Here is a 22521-nt window from a genome sequence, read left to right on the forward strand (position 1 = left end):
ATTGCGGCTTGAACCCTAGTTGGTGGCGGAGAAGTCACACAAGTCATCCGGCATGCAGAGATTAAATACAGCAGAGTGTGGACCATTTTATAGCCCAAGGCATCTCATCAGGCCTTTATTAGTCAAATGCATCCCCCACTGTCAGTCCCTTCGGGATCCATGCCTCATTCATCTTAATAAAGGTGAGGTAATCTAGCCTTTTTTGACCTAGGCGACTTCTCTTCTCAGTGACAATACCTCCTGCTGCGCTGAAGGTCCTTTCTGACAGGACACTTGAAGCGGGGCAGGCCAGAAGTTCTATCGCAAATTGGGATAGCTCAGGCCACAGGTCAAGCCTGCACACCCAGTAGTCAAGGGGTTCATTGCTCCTCAGAGTATCGATATCTGCAGTTAAGGCGAGGTAGTCTGCTACCTGTTGGTCGAGTCGTTATCTGAGGGTGGACCCCGAAGGGCTGTGGCGATGCGCAGGACTTAAAAAGCTCTGCATGTCCTCCATCAACAACACGCCTGTAAAGCATCCTGTCCTTGCCATCATAGTCGTGGTAGGAGGAGGATTACTTTCACCTCTTCCCCTGTTAGATTCCCGTTGTGCTGTGACATCACCCTTATACGCTGTGTAAAGCATACTTTTTAACTTGTTTTGGAACTGCTGCAGCCTTTCCGACTTCCGGTAATTCGGTAACATTTAAGGCACTTTCTGCTTATATCGGGGGTCTAGTAGCGTGGCCACCCAGTACAGGTCGTTCTCCTTCAGCCTTTTTATACAAGGGTCCCTCAACAGGCATGACAGCATGAAAGACCCCATTTGCACAAGGTTGGATGCCGAGCTACTCATGTCCTGTTTCTCGTCCTCACTGATGTCATTGAAGGTCTGTTCATCCCCCCAGCCATGTACAACACCATGGGTACCAGATAGGTGACAACGAGCACCCTGGGATGCCTGCTGTGGTTGGTCTTCCTCCTCCTCAAAGCCACATTCCTCCTCTGACTCCTTTTCCTCAGACTCCTCTTCCAGCGTTGCTGCAGGTCCAGCAAGCGATGCTGATAAGGCTGTTTCTGGTGGTGATGGTGACCACAACTCTTCCTCTTCCTCTTCACGCTCATCTACGGCCTGATCCAGCACTCTTCGCAGGGCACGCTCCAGGAAGAAAACAAATGGGATGATGTCGCTGATGGTGCCTTCGGTGCGACTGACTAGGTTTGTCACCTCCTCAAAAGGACGCATGAGCCTACAGGCATTGCACATGAGCGTCCAGTAACGTGGTAAAAAAATACCCAGCTCCGCAGAGGCTGTCCTAGCACCCCGGTCATACAAATACTCGTTGACGGCTTTTTCTTGTTGGAGCAGGCGGTCGAACATTAGGAGTGTTGAATTCCAACGTGTCGGGCTGTCGCAAATCAAGCGCCTCACTGGCATGTTGTTTCTCCGCTTAATATCTGAAAAGTGCGCCATGGCCGTGTAGGAATGCCTGAAATGGCCAAACACCTTCCTAGCCTGCTTGAGGACGTCCTGTAAGCCTGGGTACTTATGCACAAAGCGTTGTACGATCAGATTCAACACATGTGCCATGCACGGCACATGTGTCAACTTGCCTAAATTCAATACCGCCAACAAATTGCTTCCGTTGTCACACACCACTTTGCCCATCTCCAGTTGGTGCGGAGTCAGCCACTGATCCACTTGTGCGTTCAGGGCGGACAGGAGTGCTGGTCCGGTGTGACTCTCTGCTTTCAGGCAAGTCAACCCCAAGACGGCGTGACACTGTCGTATCCGGGATGTGGAATAGCCCCTGGGGAGCTGGGGGGGTGCAGTTGATGTGGAGCAAGACGCAGCAGCAGAAGAGGACTCAGCCGAGGAGGTTAGCGAAGAGGATGGAGTAGGAGGAGTAGAGGAGGTGGCAGCAGGCCTGCCTGCAAGTCGTGGCGGTGTTACCAACTCCTCTGCAGAGCCATGCATTCCATGCTTGGCAGCCGTCAGCAGGTTTACCCAATGCGCAGTGTACGTGATATACCTGCCCTGACCGTGCTTTGCAGACTAGGTATCAGTGGTCAGATGGACCCTTGCCCCAACACTGTGTGCCAGACATGCCATGACTTCCTTTTCCACAATAGAGTACAGGTTGGGATTGCCTTTTGTTAAAAGAAATTTCGGCCGGGTACCTTCCACTGCGGTGTCCCAATAGCTACAAATTTTTTGAAGGCCTCAGACTCCCCCAGCTTGTATGGTAAAAGCTGGCAGGCTAAGAGCTCCGACAAGCCAGCTGTCAGACGCCGGGCAAGGGGGTGACACTGTGACATTGGCTTCTTACGCTCAAACATTTCATTGACAGACACCTGACTGTGGGCAGATGAGCAGGAACTGCTGAAGGTGAGAGGCGGAGTGGCGGATGGTTGAGAGGGGGCAAGGAGGACAGCAGTGGTTGACGTGGCTGAAGATGCTGGACCAGGAGGAGGATGGTGGCTTTGAGTTTGTGTGCTGCTTGTACTCATAATGTGTTGATCCCATAGGCGTTTGTGATTTGAGATCATGTGCCTTCGCAAAGCAGTTGTACCTAGGTGGGTGTTTGACTTCCCACGACTCAGTTTCTTTTGGCACAGGTTGCAAATGGTATCGCTGTTATCAGAGGCAGACACACAAAAAAAATGCCACACTGATGAGCTTTGCAATGACGGCATTCTGGTGGTGGCAACAGCATGCGTTGATTGGCGTGCTGTCTGGCTGACCCCGGGTGCCGATGCATGCTCCTTGCGACGACCGCCCCCTGCTTCCAAATTGTCTCCTCCTCCTCTCTGTCTCCCCATCTGAACTTTCCCCCTGTTCTTCTTCTCTTCGAGCGGGCACCCACGTGACATCCACGGACACATCGTCATCATCAACCGATTCACTTGAATCTGACAACTCAGCAAAGGAAGCAGCAGCGGGTACAACATCTTCATCATCACACCGTACGTCCATGTGTGTAATGCTGCCTGACTGAGACATATCCCTGTTATCTACATCCTCTGGCAATAATGGTTGCGCATCACTCATTTCTTCCAACTGATGTGTAAATAACTCCTCTGACAGATCAAGTGAAGCAGCTGTGGTGCTAGTGTTGGTGGTGGCGGCAGGTGGGCGTGTGGTAACTTTAGAGGTGCCCGAAGTTGGGCTGGAGGAGGATGGTGCGTCAAGGTTCCGAGCGGAAGCTGTAGAAGATTGGGTGTCCTGTGTAAGCCAGTCAACTATGTCCTCAGAACTTTTCGAGTTAAGGGTACGTCACCTCTGAACACTGGGCATTATTCTAGGGCCAAAGGAAATCACAGCACCACGACCACGACGGCCCTTGCGGGGTGGTCTGCCTCTGCCTTTCATTTTTTTCCCGATTAGTTGTACTATGCGTGCATGCTACTGTGACACCAGATATGAGTGGTGCAACTGGGCACTGGCAGTAGTGGGCACAGTACACGCTGTAGGCCTGACACACACGCTTGCAGGCAACTGCAATTATATTTCAGTGAAATTTTTTTTTATTTTCTTAAATGCAAGCTACTGTGACACCAAATATGAGTGGTGCAACTGGGCACTGGCAGTAGTGGGCACAGTACACACTGTAGGCCTGACACACATGCTTGCAGGCAACTGCAATTATATTTCAGTGAAAAATTTGTTTTATTTTCTTAAATGCAAGCTACTGTGACACCAGATATGAGTGGTGCAACTGGGCACTGGCAGTAGTGGGCACAGTACACGCTGTAGGCCTGACACACACGCTTGCAGGCAACTGCAATTATATTAGAGTGAAAAATTTGTTTTATTTTTTTAAATGCAAGCTACTGTGACACCAGATATTATTGGTGGCACTGGGCACTGGCAGTAGTGGGCACAGTACACCCTGTAGGCCTGACACACACGCTTGCAGGCAACTGCAAATTATATTACAGTGAAAATATTGTTTTTTATCTTTAAATGCAAGCTACTGTGACACCAGATATGAGTGGTGGCACTGGGCACTGGCAGTAGTGGGCACAGTACACGTTGTAGGCCTGACACACACACTTGCAGGCAACTGCAATTATATTACAGTGAAAATGTATATATATTTTTTTAAATGCAAGCTACTGTGACACCAGATATGAGTGGTGGCACTGGGCACTGGCAGTAGTGGGCACAGTACACACTGTGGGCCTGACACACACGCTGGCAGGCAACTGCAATTAGATTACAGAGAAAAAAAAAAGCAGACTGATGTACTAGCCCTAAAAAGGGCTATTTGGGGTGCTGTCAGGAAGCTGTCCTTACAGCAGATCAGATGAGTCTTTGAGGACTGGAGTCGACACTGAATACACTGCCCTAGCTATCGATTTCCCTATTAAATCAGCAGAAGCTGCACTGTTCCTCCTCTTACTAACACTGCAGCTTCCGAATGAATCTAAGATGGATGCTGTCCTTGCTTTTTGATAGGAGGTGGGAGGATCTGGGAGGGAGGGTATGCTGCTGATTGGCTGGAATGTGTCTGCTGACTGTGAGGTACAGGGTCAAAGTTTGCTCAATGATGACGAATAGGGGGCGGACCGAACATCGCATATGTTTGCCCGCCGCGGCGAACGCGAACAAGCGATGTTCGCCGGGAACTGTTCGCCGGCGAATAGTTCTGGACATCTCTATCTAGGACCTCATCATCCTTCACATCATCTTCCACCCACTCTTAACCCCTGCCCTCCTTGCCAGTATGCACACTGCAGAAATCTGCAGCAGTTGGCACCTGTGTTTCATAATCATCAGAGATGTGCTGCGGTGTTCATTGTGGCAGTCGCAGCACTATGAAGTGCCTTTTGCGCTGTTGCATTAGAAGAATTTTGATATCTCTGAATTCTTAGTCTAACCAGACTGTCTATTTCTCTGTAATTCCTCTAGCGCCGTTCTATGAAAACAGTAAGCTTAAAGAGCACACCAAATGCTTGAAATAACTTCTTTATTAACTTCAACTTTTCTTCATATATAACACTGCCGCCTCCACAGAAGGTTGTCCATGTACGTAACGCGTGTTGAAAAGATATCACAAGATGGCAGTATGCATAAGATGTTGCCTCCGCAGCAGATAGTCCATGTACATAACACGTGTTGAAAAGATATCGCAAGATGGCGGTTTGCATAAGCTGGTGGTTCAACTGTTCAATCTTGTAATTCAACATAAAATGGTGGATATATATTACTCTCTTGAGTATCTGTACTCTCACTTTAAGTTATTTAAGCACTTTATGATCTCTCTGAGAGGTATATCTGAGGTCTAACTAATAGTTCTACTTGCTGAATTTGGTTGCAATTTGCAGTATGCAGTAAATATTTGCAGATTGGTTGAATATGATCTGTTATGGTTGTATGCAATTTGGATTGCAATAAGGAATTTGAATTTGCAATTGTGAACTTTGTAGTTTGCAATTGGTGGAACTGTAAGTAAACACACATATAACTGTATTCAGTATACAGTTCTAATCACTATGTTAACAGTAGTAACATTATATAACTGATTTAAATACCTATTTTGGCTTCTCTGCTTCCATAAAACACAGCTCTTAGTGGAGTGAATGTCTGTTCAGCTTCTCTCCTCTGGTGTAATGATTCTAGCAGCTCCTGCTAGGGGAATTTCCCACACAGGCTGTGTGTGAGGCTGGCTGTGATTGGTAAAAACTGCTGTGTGTGAGGCTGGCTGTGATTGGTCAAGACTCCTGCCCAGAAACAACAGTTTAACTCCATCCTTTCGGTTGTTTCTGATGTGTCATTGAGCTTACCTCACATCCATATAATGAATCTTAAAGGCATATTATCTTTTCTGCTTCTGTGAACACAATATATAACAGTTTTATGCCATCTAAACATGAAGTCACTGTAAATAACTCTGCTTTTGTCTTTAACACACAAACATAGGAACTGTATTAGGGTTATTGGCTGGTCTAGCTGTATAAACATATAAGCTATATTAGCAACCTAAGACAGGTCTTAGCTGGCCAGCTCAAGAATTTGAGGAATTTTCCATCAGGTTCTCAACTTCCAAGTGTCCTTTATTAATCTCAAGTAGAACAACTAACTTCTGTATAGGACGTTCCAACTTGAGTGGAGTAGTGAGACGTTTTCCTTTTTTGTCAAGTTTTGAGTCTCCTATTTGTAACAGCACTCTTCTTACTGGTTTGTCTTCATCCTTTTGACCTTCTAGAACTTTGGCCCATTTCCATTGACTTCTAGGTAGTGTTGAGTGAGCATGCTCGGCCGAATACCTGTTCGGCTCGAGCTTCGCTATGCTCGGCAAATGGCTGTACTCAGACGAGTACCGCATGTGCTCGAGCGCCATGCTCCAGTCTTCTCCGCGCACATTTTGTGGCTGCTAAGCAGCCAATAAACGTGCAAGTAGGTACTGCCATCACTGTAATGCCAGTAGCCATGTTTGCTACTGGCATTACAGTGATTGGCTGGCCGGAACGCGTCATCGGGTGATATATAGCACCCGATGACGCGGGTTTGCCTCATTGTGAGTCAGGGAGAGCTGCGCTTAAGAAGGGACAGATAGTGTAGGGAGTGTGATTGCAATATATTCGATCGAAAAACGCTTCAAAGACCCAAAAGTCCTTTTAAGGACTATTGTGTGTGGTGGCAGGCTGGCAGCAATATAATTTAGCAGGCAAATTTTTTTTCGATACTTTACAATACTTTTTCGATAAAGGGTGTCTGCAGTGACTTGTGACATCTGTGCTGCATTACCTTCTGTGTATTAGGGCCAGATATTGGGAAAAATCTTAGTGAAAACAATTATATTTTTTCCATAATTTATCCACACTTTGCCTATAAACGGTGTCTGCAGTGAATTGTCACATCTGCGCTGCAATTGCGTGTGTCAGGGCCAGATATTGGGAAAAATCTTAGCGAAAACAATAAGATTTTTTCCATAATTTATTCACACTTTACCTATAAACGGTGTCTGTGCAGTGACCAGGAACGGGTATGCTGACGTCACTTATGCAGTGGGCCAGGATACGGGTGGATAATAGTCTGTATTTGTTTGTGACGCCAATTGCAGCGTGCGCAGGGACTACCCCAGGGCCCTTCCAAGGTGTTATAACGCACGTCCCAGATTAGGACTGCCAGAGTGGTGTAATGGCCTATAATGTCTCTGTAGGATAGTGATGTGTGTCAACAGTGTCTCCTACCTGGGTACGGCCGGACTCCTGGCTCACTTGCAATATATTTGAGTGTAGTGATAGTAGGAGTAATAGAGGAATTTTGCAGCAGAAATGATGTCCAGACCTTTAGATGAAGTTCAAACGTTTCTTTACTGAAGATAACTTGTGTCCAAGCAGTATATAGCTTTGGTCTCTTAGCCCTAGCAGGTGTTGGCAATCATTGGCAGGAATAAATGCTTCTGCTTTATATGTGGGGAGCTTGCAGGATAGGACGTCTGCTTGATAGCTCTGTAACTGTGGCAGGAATTAATCTTCTGCACTTTTATATACCTTCTGCTGTATGGGGACAGGCTAGCTGAGGTGGAATGGCTTCTCCTAGGTCTCTGGACTTGATTCACAGATTATTTCTCAGGGGATGATTTCTTCCTGGAACTCTGGAGGTTGTCTGCTTCCTTCATCCAGCTGAGGCTGAAGATGCTCATTCTGGGAATGTAATCAGGTCTAAGCCGAGACAAGATCCTTGCTGTCTTCCCTATGCAGGGGTTCTCCTGAACGATATCACACAGCCTTCCCCTAGGAGGGGGGAGGCTACACTGACTCTAACTTCCTTCTCCACCCAGGCTGCAGGATGTGGGCACAGTCCACACCTCCACAGAGGGGAAGCTAAGCTGGAATTATCTATTCCAGCCTAGATTCACTATTCTGGGACTAGTTCCTTGCCAATAGAGTTGCTGCCACCTGCTGGCGAACTTGGAAAATTACAAGACAATTGAATTTAACATGGTTTTGCATGCACATTTGTGAAGACATAATATAAATGACATCAAATGACAATGTAAAGGCTCTTAGAAGATAGTAGCGGGGTAGAGTCGTGTAGTAACAGAACTCTGGGCTGTTACATCTGCAGTGAATTGTCACATCTGTGCTGCAATAGTGTGTGTCAGGGCCAGATATTGGGAAAAACCTTAGCGAAAACAATTATATTTTTTCCAGAATTTATCCACACTTTGCCTATAAACAGTGTCTGCAGTGAATTGTCACATCTGCGCCGCAATAGTGTGTGTCAGGACCAGATATGAGGAAAAATCTTAGCGAAAACAATAATATTTTTTCCATAATTTAGGGCCAGATATTTGGAAAAATCTTAGCGAAAACAATTATATTTTTCTATTATTTATCCACACTTTGTCTATAAATGGTGTCTGCAGTGAATTGTTATATCTGCGCTGCAATAGCGTGTGTCAGGGCCAGATATTGGGAAAAATATTAGCGAGAGCAATTATATTTTTTCCACAATTTATCCACACTTTGCCTATAAACGGTGTCTGCAGTGAATTGTCACATCTGCGCTGTAATAGCGTGTGTCAGGGCTAGATATTGGGAAAAATCTTAGCGAAAACAATTATATTTTTTCCATAATTTATCCACACTTTGCCTATAAATGGTGTCTGCAGTGAATTGTCATATCTGAGCTGCAATAGCGTGTGTCAGGGCCAGATATTGGGAAAAATCTTAGCGAAAACAATTATATTTTTTCCATAATTTATGCACACTTTTCCTATAAACTGTCCCTTATAACAAATAACATTTAATATGAAGAAGGCGAGCATTAAGGGACGGGGTAGTGGCCGTGATGCTGATGGTGCACGCAGAGGCCATGGCCCTGGGCGCGGTGAAACTGTGCCTGCTGCCAGAGTACAAGAAAAACAATCATTCAAGATACCTAGCCCTAGCTTCATGTCCCAGTTTGCAGGGTGGCGCAGGACACCACTCTTGAAGTCAGCCCAGTGCGAGCAGGTGGTCGGTTGGATTGCAGCACATAGTGCTTCCAGTCGGTTAAGCACCACCCTGTCTTCCATCAAGTCCAGTCTCAGTAGCCAGGGGTCCGGTCCACACGATCCCCACCCTGATCCTCCTTCCTCTCATCATTTACAGTCTGGCCAAACAAGTGATTCCACACTCGGATATTCAGAGGACCTCTTTCCATTGCCATTAATTGATTTGGCCAAGCACGCTCGAAGAGGGACCTGAGATCATGTGCCCCGATTCCCAACCTCTTGAGCATCCAGAGTCACAAGAACATGACGCTGGGGAATGACAATTAGTGTTTAATGAGGTGGATGATGATGAGACACTGTTGCCAATGACTCAACTGCAATTACTGTTTCAAGAGGTTGAGGAAGAAGATGACACACAGTTGTCAGTCACTGAGGTTGTGGTTAGGTCAACAAATCAGGAGGATGATAAGAGTGAGGAAGTGGAAGAGGAGGTGCTGGATGACGAGGTCACTGACCCAACCTGGGAAGGTGGCAACAAGCCGAGCGAGGAGAGCACTACAGAGGGGGGGGGGGGATCTGCAGCACTGCAACAGGCTGGAAGAGGCAGTGGGGTTGCAAAAGGTAGAAGGAGGGCACCACTGAACAGGCCCGCAACTGTTTGACAGAGCACCCCCTTGCGTAAATCTCCCTTGCCAGGGGGTAGGTGTTCGTCGGTATGGCGCTTTTTTGAGGAAAGTGCGGACAACAAAAGAATAGTAGTTTACAACCTGTGCCACACCAAAATGAGCTGGGGCGTGACTACTAACAACCTCACCACCACCAGCAATCCGCCACATGGCATTAAAGCACCCTAATAGGTGGGCCGAACGCCTGGGTCCACAATCTGTGGGTCACACCACTGCCTCCTCTTCCCCTGTGTTACGTGCTGGCCAATCTCCTGTCCAAGACGCAGTCCCGGATGCCTCCACATGGTGGAGAGGACGAGCAAAATGGTGCAATACCAGAAGATCCTTGTTGTAAAATTGCTCCAAAATTTTCCATCTGACAACGCTGGCGGCAGAGTCCGTACTTCCTTGGCAAACCGAGGAGGGGAGACAAGGCGAACACACAGTAGTTCCAACAGAGGCAGGGCAACACTCTCCAAAGCCTGGGACAGTTTCATGACACCTCGCCAGCACCCTCACCCTGATGTGCGGCCTACTGCCACAAGGACTGAAAATGAAAGGAAGATGGTGAAGGAGTCCATAGCAGACCGTGTCAGTGTCCTCAATGATCCCTCAGTGCCTTACAACTAGAGGGTGTCCAAGCTGGACACGTGGCACAAACTTGAGCTCTACGCTTTGGAGGTGCTGGCCTGCCCTGCCGCCAGCGTTTTGTCTGAGCGGGTATTTAGTGCTGCTGTGGGCATTATAACAGATAAGCTTATCCGCCTGTCAACTGAAAATGCTGACAAGTTGACTCATATAAAAATGAACAAGACCTGGATTGACCATGACTTCTCGACTCCACCAGTGGAAAGCAGATGAACATAAAGGCACTTTAAATGTGTTGTTTATAATGTACTGAATATTCTGTGTTCCGATGCACCCCTTCCACCACAAAAAAGGTTATATGGTTGAATCTTCCTTTTCTCATTCTCCTCTATCATATCAAAATGCATTGCTTATTCGTCACATATAATGCCCTCGCATATATGGCCTTTGAATATAATTTTTTAGATGGTCCGCTCACCAGTAGGTCCTCACATTATTTTTTTATAGGGCTCACCAGCAGGCCCTTACATCTGTCACGGATGGTGTACAGAAAACAAGACAAAGCAAAAGAATCTATGACTCACTGGATCCAAAACTAAGGAACAAAAGGGAGACCCCTGCATGAGACCTGTCACTCTCCCTGACTGCTCAGCCTATGCGAACACCCCAAAGGTGGATGGTCGCATATCCACGTACCTCGACTATCTACCACCTGAACACCCTACAATAGTGAGGGGACACGACCACCGGCTCCCTACACTAGACACGGAGGGAGTCAGGGTCAACTGAGATCCAGCAAACAGAAAATCACAAATAAAAGTACAGCACTTATCTTTGTAGAAGGCTGGGCAATAGGAACAGCATGCGCGCACACACTCCAGGAAGTTGTATAAGCCGCACACTATTGTATTATGGGGAGGAATTTAAAGGGATGCAATCAGTCCAAACACATGACAGCTAAGAGAGGCTAACGAGATGAGGAACTGAAAACCAAAACAAAGAAAACTCAAGGAGGAGGTTCTGAAAGGCTTCTGTCAGAGCTTCTCAGCTGTCTGGTTGTGACAGTACCCCTCCCTCTACGAGTGGACTCCGGACACTCAGAGCCCACCTTCTCAGGATGGGACCTATGGAAAGCCCTGATGAGACGAGTGGCCTTAATGTCCGTCACTGGGACCCACATCCTCTCCTCAGGACCATAACCCTCCCAATGAACGAGGTACTGGAGAGAACCGCGGACAAGACGAGAATCCACAATCCTAGAGACCTGAAATTCAAGATTCCCATCAACCATAATCGGAGGAGGAGGCAAAGGCGAGGGTACAATGGGTTGAACATAAGGTTTCAATAAGGACTTATGAAAAACATTATGGATCTTCCAAGTCTGAGGAAGATCAAGACGGTAGGCAACAGGATTGATGACAGACAGGATCTTGTAAGGCCCAATAAACCTATGACCCAACTTCCAGGAGGGAACCTTCAATTTGATATTCTTGGTAGACAACCACACCAGATCACCAACATTCAGGTCCGGACCAGGCACACGTCTCTTATCCGCCACACGCTTATATCTCTCACTCATGCTCTTTAGATTATCCTGAATCTTTTGCCAAATAGATGACAAAGACGAGGAGAATCTGTCCTCATCAGGTAAACCAGAAGACCCCTCTCCCGAGAAAGTCCCAAACTGCTGATGAAACCCATATGCACCAAAAAATGGTGACTTATCAGAGGACTCCTGACGACGGTTATTTAAAGCAAACTCAGCAAGGGACAAAAAAGAACACCAATCCTCCTGATTCTCCGCCACAAAACAGCGCAGATATGTCTCCAGATTCTGATTGACGCGCTCTGTCTGGCCATTCGACTGCGGGTGGAAAGCAGAAGAGAATGACAACCGAACCCCCAAGTGAGAACAGAAAGCCTTCCAGAATCTGGAAACAAACTGCGTGCCCCTATCAGAGACTATGTCTGAAGGAATACCATGCAATTTGACAATGTGATCAATAAATGCCTGCGCCAGCGTCTTAGCATTGGGCAAAACAGGAAAAGGGATGAAATGCACCATTTTGCTAAAACGGTCCACCACCACCAGAATCACAGTCTTCCCCGAGGAACGAGGCAGGTCCGTTATGAAGTCCATGGACAGATGTGTCCAAGGACGGGAAGGAATGGGTAAGGGAAGGAGAGGACCTGATGGCCGTGAATGAGGGACTTTGGCACGAGCGCAAGTCTCGCAGGCTGCCACAAAACCCTCAACCGACTTACGAAGCGCAGGCCACCAGAATCTTCGAGCGATGAGATCCAGTGTGGCTCTTGCCCCCGGGTGCCCAGCAAGGACTGTATCGTGGTGTTCCTTAAAAATCTTGTGTCTCAAAGCGAGAGGCACAAACAACCTCCCAGGAGGACAAAGATCAAGAGCCTCCGACTGGGCTGCCTGCACCTCTGCCTCCAATTCAGGAAAAAGAGCAGAGACCACCACACCTTCAGCCAAAATGGGACCCGGGTCTTCAAAATTCCCACCTCCCGGAAAACAACGTGGCAGGGCATCTGCCTTCACATTCTTAACCCCAGGGCGGAACGTGACAACAAAATTAAACCTTGAAAAGAACAAAGACCATCTGGCCTGTCTCGAGTTCAGACGCTTGGCTGACTCCAAGTAGGCCAGATTTTTATGGTCAGTAAACACGGTAATAGGGTGTCTGGCTCCCTCTAGCCAATGGCGCCATTCCTCAAAAGCCAACTTGATGGCCAACAATTCCCTATCTCCCACATTGTAATTTCTCTCTGCGGAGGAGAGTTTCTTCGAGAAAAAGGCACACGGTCGCCATTTGGCAGGAGAGAAACCCTGAGACAAGACCGCACCCACACCTACCTCTGAAGCATCAACCTCAACTATGAAGGGTAAAGAAATATCAGGTTGTACCAGGATGGGAGCGGAAACAAAACTCTCCTTGATATTAGAAAAGGCCTTACGCGCCTCTACCGACCAGGAAGAAAAATCTACCCCCTTTCTGGTCATATCAGTGAGTGGTTTAACAACAGAGGAATAATTCAAAATAAATTTCCTGTAATAATTGGCAAAGCCCAAAAAACGCATCAGCGCCTTCTGATTCTCAGGAAGCTCCCACTCAAGCACAGCGCGGACCTTCTCGGGGTCCATGCGAAAACCAGAAGCGGAGAGAAGAAAACCCCAGAAATTGAACCTCTGGAACCGCAAACACACATTTTTCCAGTTTCGCGTATAATTTATTCTCCCGCAGGATGAGCAAGACCTGACGTAAGTGTTCCTTATGAGTTTTGAAATCAGGAGAAAAAATCAAAATGTCATCCAAATACACTGATACAAATTTTCCCATTAAATGATAAAAAATGCTGTTGACGAAATGCTGAAAAATGGCTGGGGCATTCATTAACCACCTCCGGACCGCCTAACGCAGGATCGCGTTCCGGAGGTGGCAGCCCTGCGCAGAGTCACGCATATATGCGTCATCTCGCGATGGCCGAGATTTCCTGTGAACGCGCGCACACAGGCGCGCGCGCTCACAGGAACGGAAGGTAAGAGAGTTGATCTCCAGCCTGCCAGCGGCGATCGTTCGCTGGCAGGCTGGAGATGTGTTTTTTTTAACCCCTAACAGGTATATTAGACGCTGTTTTGATAACAGCGTCTAATATACCTGCTACCTGGTCCTCTGGTGGTCCCCTTTGTTTGGATCGACCACCAGAGGACACAGGTAGCTCAGTAAAGTAGCACCAAGCACCACTACACTACACTACACCCCCCCCCCCCGTCACTTATTAAACCCCTTATTAGCCCCTGATCACCCCTGATCACCCCATATAGACTCCCTGATCACCCCCCTGTCATTGATTACCCCCCTGTCATTGATCAACCCCCTGTAAAGCTCCATTCAGATGTCCGCATGATTTTTACGGATCCACTGATAGATGGATCGGATCCGCAAAAAGCATCCGGACGTCTGAATGAAGCCTTACAGGGGCGTGATCAATGACTGTGGTGATCACCCCATATAGACTCCCTGATCACCCCCCTGTCATTGATTACCCCCCCTGTCATTGATTACCCCCCTGTAAAGCTCCATTCAGATGTCCGCATGATTTTTACGGATGCACTGATAGATGGATCGGATCCGCAAAACGCATCCGGACGTCTGAATAAAGCCTTACAGGGGCATGATCAATGACTGTGGTGATCACCCCATATAGACTCCCTGATCACCCCCCTGTCATTGATTACCCCCCTGTAAAGCTCCATTCAGATGTCCGCATGATTTTTACGGATGCACTGATAGATGGATCGGATCCGCAAAACGCATCCGGACGTCTGAATGAAGCCTTACAGGGGCATGATCAATGACTGTGGTGATCACCCCATATAGACTCCCTGATCACCCCCCTGTAAAGCTCCATTCAGATGTCCGCATGATTTTTACGGATGCACTGATAGATGGATCCGATCCGCAAAACGCATCCGGACGTCTGAATGAAGCCTTACAGGGGCATGATCAATGACTGTGGTGATCACCCCCCTGTCATTGATTACCCCCCTGTAAAGCTCCATTCAGATGTCCGCATGATTTTTACGGATGCACTGATAGATGGATCGGATCCGCAAAACGCATCCGGACGTCTGAATGAAGCCTTACAGGGGCATGATCAATGACTGTGGTGATCACCCCATATAGACTCCCTGATCACCCCCCTGTAAAGCTCCATTCAGATGTCCGCATGATTTTTACGGATGCACTGATAGATGGATCCGATCCGCAAAATGCATCCGGACGTCTGAATGAAGCCTTACAGGGGCATGATCAATGACTGTGGTGATCACCCCATATAGACTCCCTGATCACCCCCCTGTCATTGATTACACCCCTGTCATTGATCAACCCCCTGTAAAGCTCCATTCAGATGTCCGCATGATTTTTACGGATGCACTGATAGATGGATCCGATCCGCAAAACGCATCCGGACGTCTGAATGAAGCCTTACAGGGGCGTGATCAATGACTGTGGTGATCACCCCATATAGACTCCCTGATCACCCCCCTGTAAAGCTCCATTCAGATGTCCGCATGATTTTTACGGATGCCCTGATAGATGGATCCGATCCGCAAAAACGCATCCGGACGTCTGAATGAAGCCTTACAGGGGCGTGATCAATGACTGTGGTTATCACCCCATATAGACTCCCTGATCACCCACCTGTCATTGATTACACCCCTGTCATTGATCAACCCCCTGTAAAGCTCCATTCAGATGTCCGCATGATTTTTACGGATGCACTGATAGATGGATCCGATCCGCAAAACGCATCCGGACGTCTGAATGAAGCCTTACAGGGGCATGATCAATGACTGTGGTGATCACCCCATATAGACTCCCTGATCACCCCCCTGTCATTGATCACCCCCCTGTCATTGATCACCACCCCTGTCATTGATCACTCCCCCTGTCATTGATCACTCCCCCTGTCATTGATCACCCTCTGTAAGGCTCCATTCAGACATTTTTTTGGTCCAAGTTAGCGGAATTTTTTTTTTTTTTCTTACAAAGTCTCATATTCCACTAACTTGTGTCAAAAAATAAAATCTCACATGAACTCACCATACCCCTCACGGAAACCAAATGCGTAAAATTTTTTAGACATTTATATTCCAGACTTCTTCTCACGCTTTAGGGCCCCTAGAATGCCAGGGCAGTATAAATACCCCACATGTGACCCCATTTCGGAAGAAGACACCCCCAGGTATTCCGTGAGGGCCATATTGAGTCCATGAAAGATTGAAATTTTTGTCCCAAGTTAGCGGAACGGGAGACTTTGTGAGAAAAAAATTAAAAATATCAATTTCCGCTAACTTGTGCCAAAAAAAAAAAATTTCTATGAACTCGCCATGCCCCTCATTGAATACCTTGGGGTGTCTTCTTTCCAAAATGGGGTCACATGTGGGGTATTTATACTGCCCTGGCATTCTAGGGGCCCCAAAGCGTGAGAAGAAGTCTGGTATCCAAATGTCTAAAAATGCCCTCCTAAAAGGAATTTGGGCACCTTTGCGCATCTAGGCTGCAAAAAAGTGTCACACATCTGGTATCGCCGTACTCAGGAGAAGTTGGGGAATGTGTTTTGGGGTGTCATTTTACATATACCCATGCTGGGTGAGAGAAATATCTTGGTCAAATGCCAACTTTGTATAAAAAAATGGGAAAAGTTGTCTTTTGCCAAGATATTTCTCTCACCCAGCAAGGGTATATGTAAAATGACACCCCCAAAACACATTCCCCAACTTCTCCTGAATACGGCGATACCACATGTGTGACACTTTTTTGCAGCCTAGGTGGGCAAAGGGGCCCATATTCCAAAGAGCACCTTTCGGATTTCACAGGTCATTTTTTACAGAATTTGATTTCAAACTCCCTACCACACATTTGGGCCCCTAGAATGCCAGGGCAGTATAACTACCCCACAAGTGACCCCATTTTGGAAAGAAGACACCCCAAGGTATTCCGTGAGGGGCATGGCAAGTTCCTAGAATTTTTTATTTTTTGTCACAAGTTAGTGGAAAATGATGATTTTTTTTTTATTTATTTTTTTCATACAAAGTCTCATATTCCACTAACTTGTGACAAAAAATAAAAACTTCCATGAACTCACTATGCCCATCAGCGAATACCTTGGGGTCTCTTCTTTCCAAAATGGGGTCACTTGTGGGGTAGTTATACTGCCCTGGCATTCTAGGGGCCCAAATGTGTGGTAAGGAGTTTGAAATCAAATTCTGTAAAAAATGACCTGTGAAATCCGAAAGGTGCTCTTTGGAATATGGGCCCCTTTGCCCACCTAGGCTGCAAAAAAGTGTCACACATCTGGTATTGCCGTACTCAGGAGAAGGTGGGGAATGTGTTTTGGGGTGTCATTTTACATATACCCATGCTGGGTGAGAGAAATATCTTGGCAAAAGACAACTTTTCCCATTTTTTTATACAAAGTTCGCATTTGACCAAGATATTTATCTCACCCAGCATGGGTATATGTAAAAAGACACCCCAAAACACATTCCCCACCTTCCCCTGAGTACGGAGATACCAGATGTGTGACACTTTTTTGCAGCCTAGGTGGGCAAAGGGGCCCATATTCCAAAGAGCACCTTTCGGATTTCACAGGTCATTTTTTACAGAATTTGATTTCAAACTCCTTACCACACATTTGGGCCCCTAAAATGCCAGGGCAGTATAACTACCCCACAAGTGACCCCATTTTGGAAAGAAGAGACCCCAAGGTATTTCGTGATGGGCATAGTGAGTTCATAGAAGTTTTTATTTTTTGTCACAAGTTAGTGGAATATGAGACTTTGTAAGAAAAAAAAAAAAATCATCATTTTCCGCTAACTTGTGACAAAAAATAAAAAGTTCTATGAACTCACTATGCCCATCAGCGAATACCTTAGGGTGTGTACTTTCCGAAATGGGGTCATTTGTGGGGTGTTTGTACTGTCTGGCCATTGTAGAACCTCAGGAAACATGACAGGTGCTCAGAAAGTCAGAGCTGCTTCAAAAAGCGGAAGTTCACATTTTTGTACCATAGTTTGTAAACGCTATAACTTTTACCCAAACCATTTTTTTTTTTTACCCAAACATTTTTTTTTTATCAAAGACATGTAGAACAATAAATTTAGAGCTAAATTTCTATATGGATCTCGTTTTTTTTTGCTAAATTTTACAACTGAAAGTCAAAAATGTCATTTTTTTGCAAAAAAATCGTTAAATTTCGATTAATAACAAAAAAAGTAAAAATGTCAGCAGCAATGAAATACCACCAAATGAAAGCTCTATTAGTGAGAAGAAAAGGAGGTAAAATTCATTTGGGTGGTAAGTTGCATGACCGAGCAATAAACGGTGAAAGTAGTGTAGGTCAGAAGTGTAAAAAGTGGCCTGGTCTTTCAGGGTGTTTAAGCACTGGGGGCTGAAGTGGTTAAACCAAAAGGCATATCTTCTATTGTCAGAGGCAATCAACCCCAGCTGCATGGGCTCCTGCTCAGAAGGGGCTGACAGCGACTGAGACCCCTGCGCACAGAATGAGACCGCTGCACTGTCCCGGGACTGAGTATGACAGGAAGGAGAGATCTCTCCTCTCTCTCTAAGACGCCTGTCAATACGAACGGCCTGAGACATAGCAGAGTCCAAGGAGATAGGCCTCTCATGAAAGGAAAATGCATCTTTCAATCCCTCTGAAAGACCATGGCAAAATTGACTTTGGAGTGCAGCATCATTCCAACCAGTATCAGCTGCCCATCTCCGAAATTCTGAGCAGTATATCTCTGCGGATTGTTTACCCTGGCATAACAGACGTAGTCTAGACTCAGCCAGAGCAATACGATCCGGATCATCATATATCTGACCCAGGGCTAAAAAGAATTCATCCACTGAACGGAGGGGCCGTGCCCCCTCCGGCAGCGAAAAGGCCCAGGACTGAGCGTTACCCCTGAGCAGCGATATAATGATCCCCACCCTCCGTTCCTCATCACCAGAGGAATGGGGAAGAAGGCGAAAATGGAGTTTGTAAGCCTCTCTAAAACGCACAAAATATCGTATCCGGGAGCGAGATCTTAGGCTCAGAACAAACTCCATGAACGCAAGCTGAACCGGTCACTTGAAACTGAGAATCAAAGATTTTTTCATACCAGCCCTATGTTGCGTCCCCCCGTATGTTGTGTTTCCTATGAGCTATGCACCACATTTATCATCCAGCATGAGATGGCTGCATGAGGAGGCCACATAGTGGCACAATGACTGAGTCTGGATAAAAGACTAAGGCCACAGATTGTTTAGAAAGATGCAGATGGAAAGAATCTATGGAGCTGTATCACGGTCAACTGCAGATTAATGCAGACCAGGGGCATAGCTATAGGGGAAGCAGGGGAAGCTGCAGCTTTGGGGCCTTGACCCAGAAGGGGACCATCCAGGAGGAGGAGGACTAAATGATTTGGTCAGGGCCCCCTCAACAGTATTACACAATTAAATTATATACAGTGACAGTATAGACAGTGTAAAAAACGGATGGAACAGTTGCCGGCCCTGGTCTGAGAGAGCAATCTTTACTAGCCACAGGAATGGGGGCGGCATGAAATGAAGGGGTCAAAAATTTGCTGTGGGGCCCAGTCATTTCTAGCTACGCCACTGATGCAGCCCACGAAAATCAACTTGGGTTTGTTGATTCCAAAGCCTTAATTAAATTGTCGGCCTGGTGATCTGTTTAAGGCCTTTTAAGCAGCATCAGCAGCAGCAGCATGGTGATAAAAATGAGTGTCAAGGTGACAGGATGTGGAGATGGCAACATGAGGAGGCCACATAGTGGCACAATGACAGAGCCTGGATAAAAGACTGAGGCCACAGATTGTTGAGAAAGATGCAGATGGAAACAAATCTGTAGAGCTGTATGACGGTCACCTGCAGATTAATGCAGCCATCAAAATCAAGTTGGGTTTGTCGGTTCCACCTCCGCTCACCAGCAGGCCCGCATCTAAAATCTTTTGCTGGGTCAGCTCACCTGCAGGCCCGCAACTCAAATCTTTTACAGGGTCAGCTCACATGCAGGCACTCGCATATAATGTTTTACAGGGTCAGCTCACCAGCAGGCCCGCACCTAAAATCTTTTACAGGGTCAGCTCACCTGCAGGCCCGCAACTCAGATCTTTTACAGGGTCAGCTCACCTGCAGGCCCGCAACTCATGCTGCCTTGCTTTGAAGTAGGAGCCGTAGCAGTTTATCAGGCTCCCTCTCCGAAATCGAACAATGATTCCCCGTTACCGGTCGTCACAATGTTAGGCGCATAAAAGAACATTGAAACTTGATAGGGAAGATATCCAAATGGATCGTGGACGTCACGGAGACGTACGATCAGGCAGAAGTTATCTAGAGTCAACAAAGCGGCAGCAGGGCCTCGCCTGTATAACGTTTCCTCATCCAAAATACCGCAATGACATTCCCTGTAATTTTTTATTACTCATTCTAATAACAGGGCATCTTAAGAGTCCTGTATTGTTATTTATCGCCACTACCTCCACGAGTTGGGAGTGTGTGATTTGCATGCCACCCGCCTGCCTTCCTTGGATGTGGTAGCTGTTTCTCAGGCTCCCTCTCTGGAATCAAACACTGATTCCCCGTTACCCGTAGTTTACAATGGATTTGAGCTGACAATCGAAAGTTGATAGGCCAGACATCCGAATGGATCGCCGCCGTCGCGGGAATGTGCCATCGGCCCCAGGTTAACTAGAGTCACCAAAGCAGCAGCAGGCCACTGCCCATAATGTTTTAGATGGTCAGATAAGCAGGCCCTTGCTCCTAATGTTTTTGAGGGTCACCAGCAGGCCATCAATTATAATTTTTAAAGGATTGTGAGGCAGTGACAGGCCTCACGGCTGCTAGGGGAGAGATATGGCAGGAATTTCCATTTCTTCGCTGTCAATCAGCAGGTCAGAGGCCGCACCAGGTGGAACAATCAGTCTGGGATAAGAGCCCAGTCCAGACTGTTAGGAGGAGGAAGAGTCTGTGTGCAGCAGAGGCCTGGGAAGGCTCTGTACAAGTGGGCTCAGCCGAGCTGGCTGAGGGGCCACGGGGCTAGGTGTTAGCCTGAACTTTGGGGGACTCCACGAGGTCTTGGAATCGACGGTCGCTAGGCCAGAGTCAGGAGGACTTCTGGGCCACAATCCCCCAAAAGGTACTGGACTTTGTTACAGCCTGGAAGTGCTGGATTGTTAGGCTGGGAAAAGCCGCATGTTCTTCCCGTGTGTGAACGGGGCTTTCAGTGAGGTAGGGAGTCCTCATGTTTAGTTAGAGCCCAGCCGGGCAGGTGTTTTATTTGTATTGTTTGTTTTGGTTTTGCTGAGGTGCCAAATAAAAGCAATGTTTGGCCTCTAACCCTGTGGTCGATGAAGATCATTGTGAGAATGACCCCCGAATAAGAGACGATCCCTTACAATTGGTGTCGGATGTGGGCAAGTTGTCCATGAGAGAAGGGCAATGGTCGGTTGCTAGGGGCAACGACGAGAAAGAGGAGGTGCTGCTGAATCCTGCTGTGCTGGAGTTAAAGGGCCGGAAGTTTGTTTGTTCGGTGGAGCAGGTGCTGATTGTGCTATTGTGGACTATTTTTGCTGTGGTGCAGAGATTTAAAGGGCCAGAAGCCCAGAGAAGAGACTGACTGAAAGAAAAAAAGAAAAATAACATTTTGTTGTTGTCACTATGAGGTCTGTGCAGACCCACCTGCAGCAGGACTATGCAATGGATGATTGTGAGGTCAGAAGATCTGATACAGAAAGATCCTGCGAGTTAGTGATTGGGGGAATCCCGCTGTGGGTCACTTTAGATTCCCGCCAACACGTGTCCTGGGTTAAGCCTGAAGTACTGGACTTTCTAAAGAGGGGGCCAGAATCAGATGTCACCGTGTCTTTGACCTTTATCACGGACTATGGCCCTGTGCAATGGGAGCTCTTAAAATGTGAGACCCTGGAAGTGGAGTTTGTGCTTGGCAAAGACTTTCCGTTCTTCTGGCAGCTATGGCGCGGAAAAAAGGCTTTGAGTTGTGCGGCTGGAGTTCCAGAGGAAAAGATGTGTGCCGTTGCCAAGAGCAACCGTCGGGAAGAAAAGGAGTTGGAGAGCGGTGCGGCTCTCAGGAGATCCTATGTTTCCTGCATGTGTGCACAAAGTCCTAAATAGTACGGCTGGAGTTACCGTCCAGGAAAAGTCAGGACTCCAGGCCATGCTGTTTCCGGTGGCAACGTTTGCAGTAAGGAGTCTGCGGGTGTTCGGAATACCAGGAACCAAGAGAAGGCTGGTGATCTTGGTAGAGATGTCCTGGGAATATCGTCGTCTCCTGAATCCATGACGTCAGGCGGTAAGACTGTTCCTGTTAATAGTTGTGTGCAGATTCAGTGACCGTGAGCCGGCTGCAGTGGAAACCGGCTGGGTCAGTGACGAAAAAATCACTGAGGCGAAAAACCGTCTCGGAAGTGTATGACATTGGGAAAAACACAGTGTCTGAACAGGCGGGTAAGCCTGTTGCGGTTACTCCTTCGCAGGAACCTGCAGGGAAGAAGGTTTCTGGGTCGCCCAAAGAGCCTGTGATCAAAGATAGATTTGGGGTAAGAGGTAGCATGATGGCCGCCCCAGAGACTGATAGAGTGTTACATGTTTGGGACAATTACAGCCAGGTCCATAAATATTGGGACATCGACACAACTCTAACATTTTTGGCTCTATACACCACCACAATGGATTTGAAATGAAACTAACAAGATGTGCTTTAACTGCAGACTGTCAGCTTTAATTTTA

Source organism: Bufo bufo, chromosome 1 (assembly GCF_905171765.1).
Source record: "Bufo bufo chromosome 1, aBufBuf1.1, whole genome shotgun sequence".
Taxonomy (NCBI): Eukaryota; Metazoa; Chordata; class Amphibia; order Anura; family Bufonidae; genus Bufo; species Bufo bufo.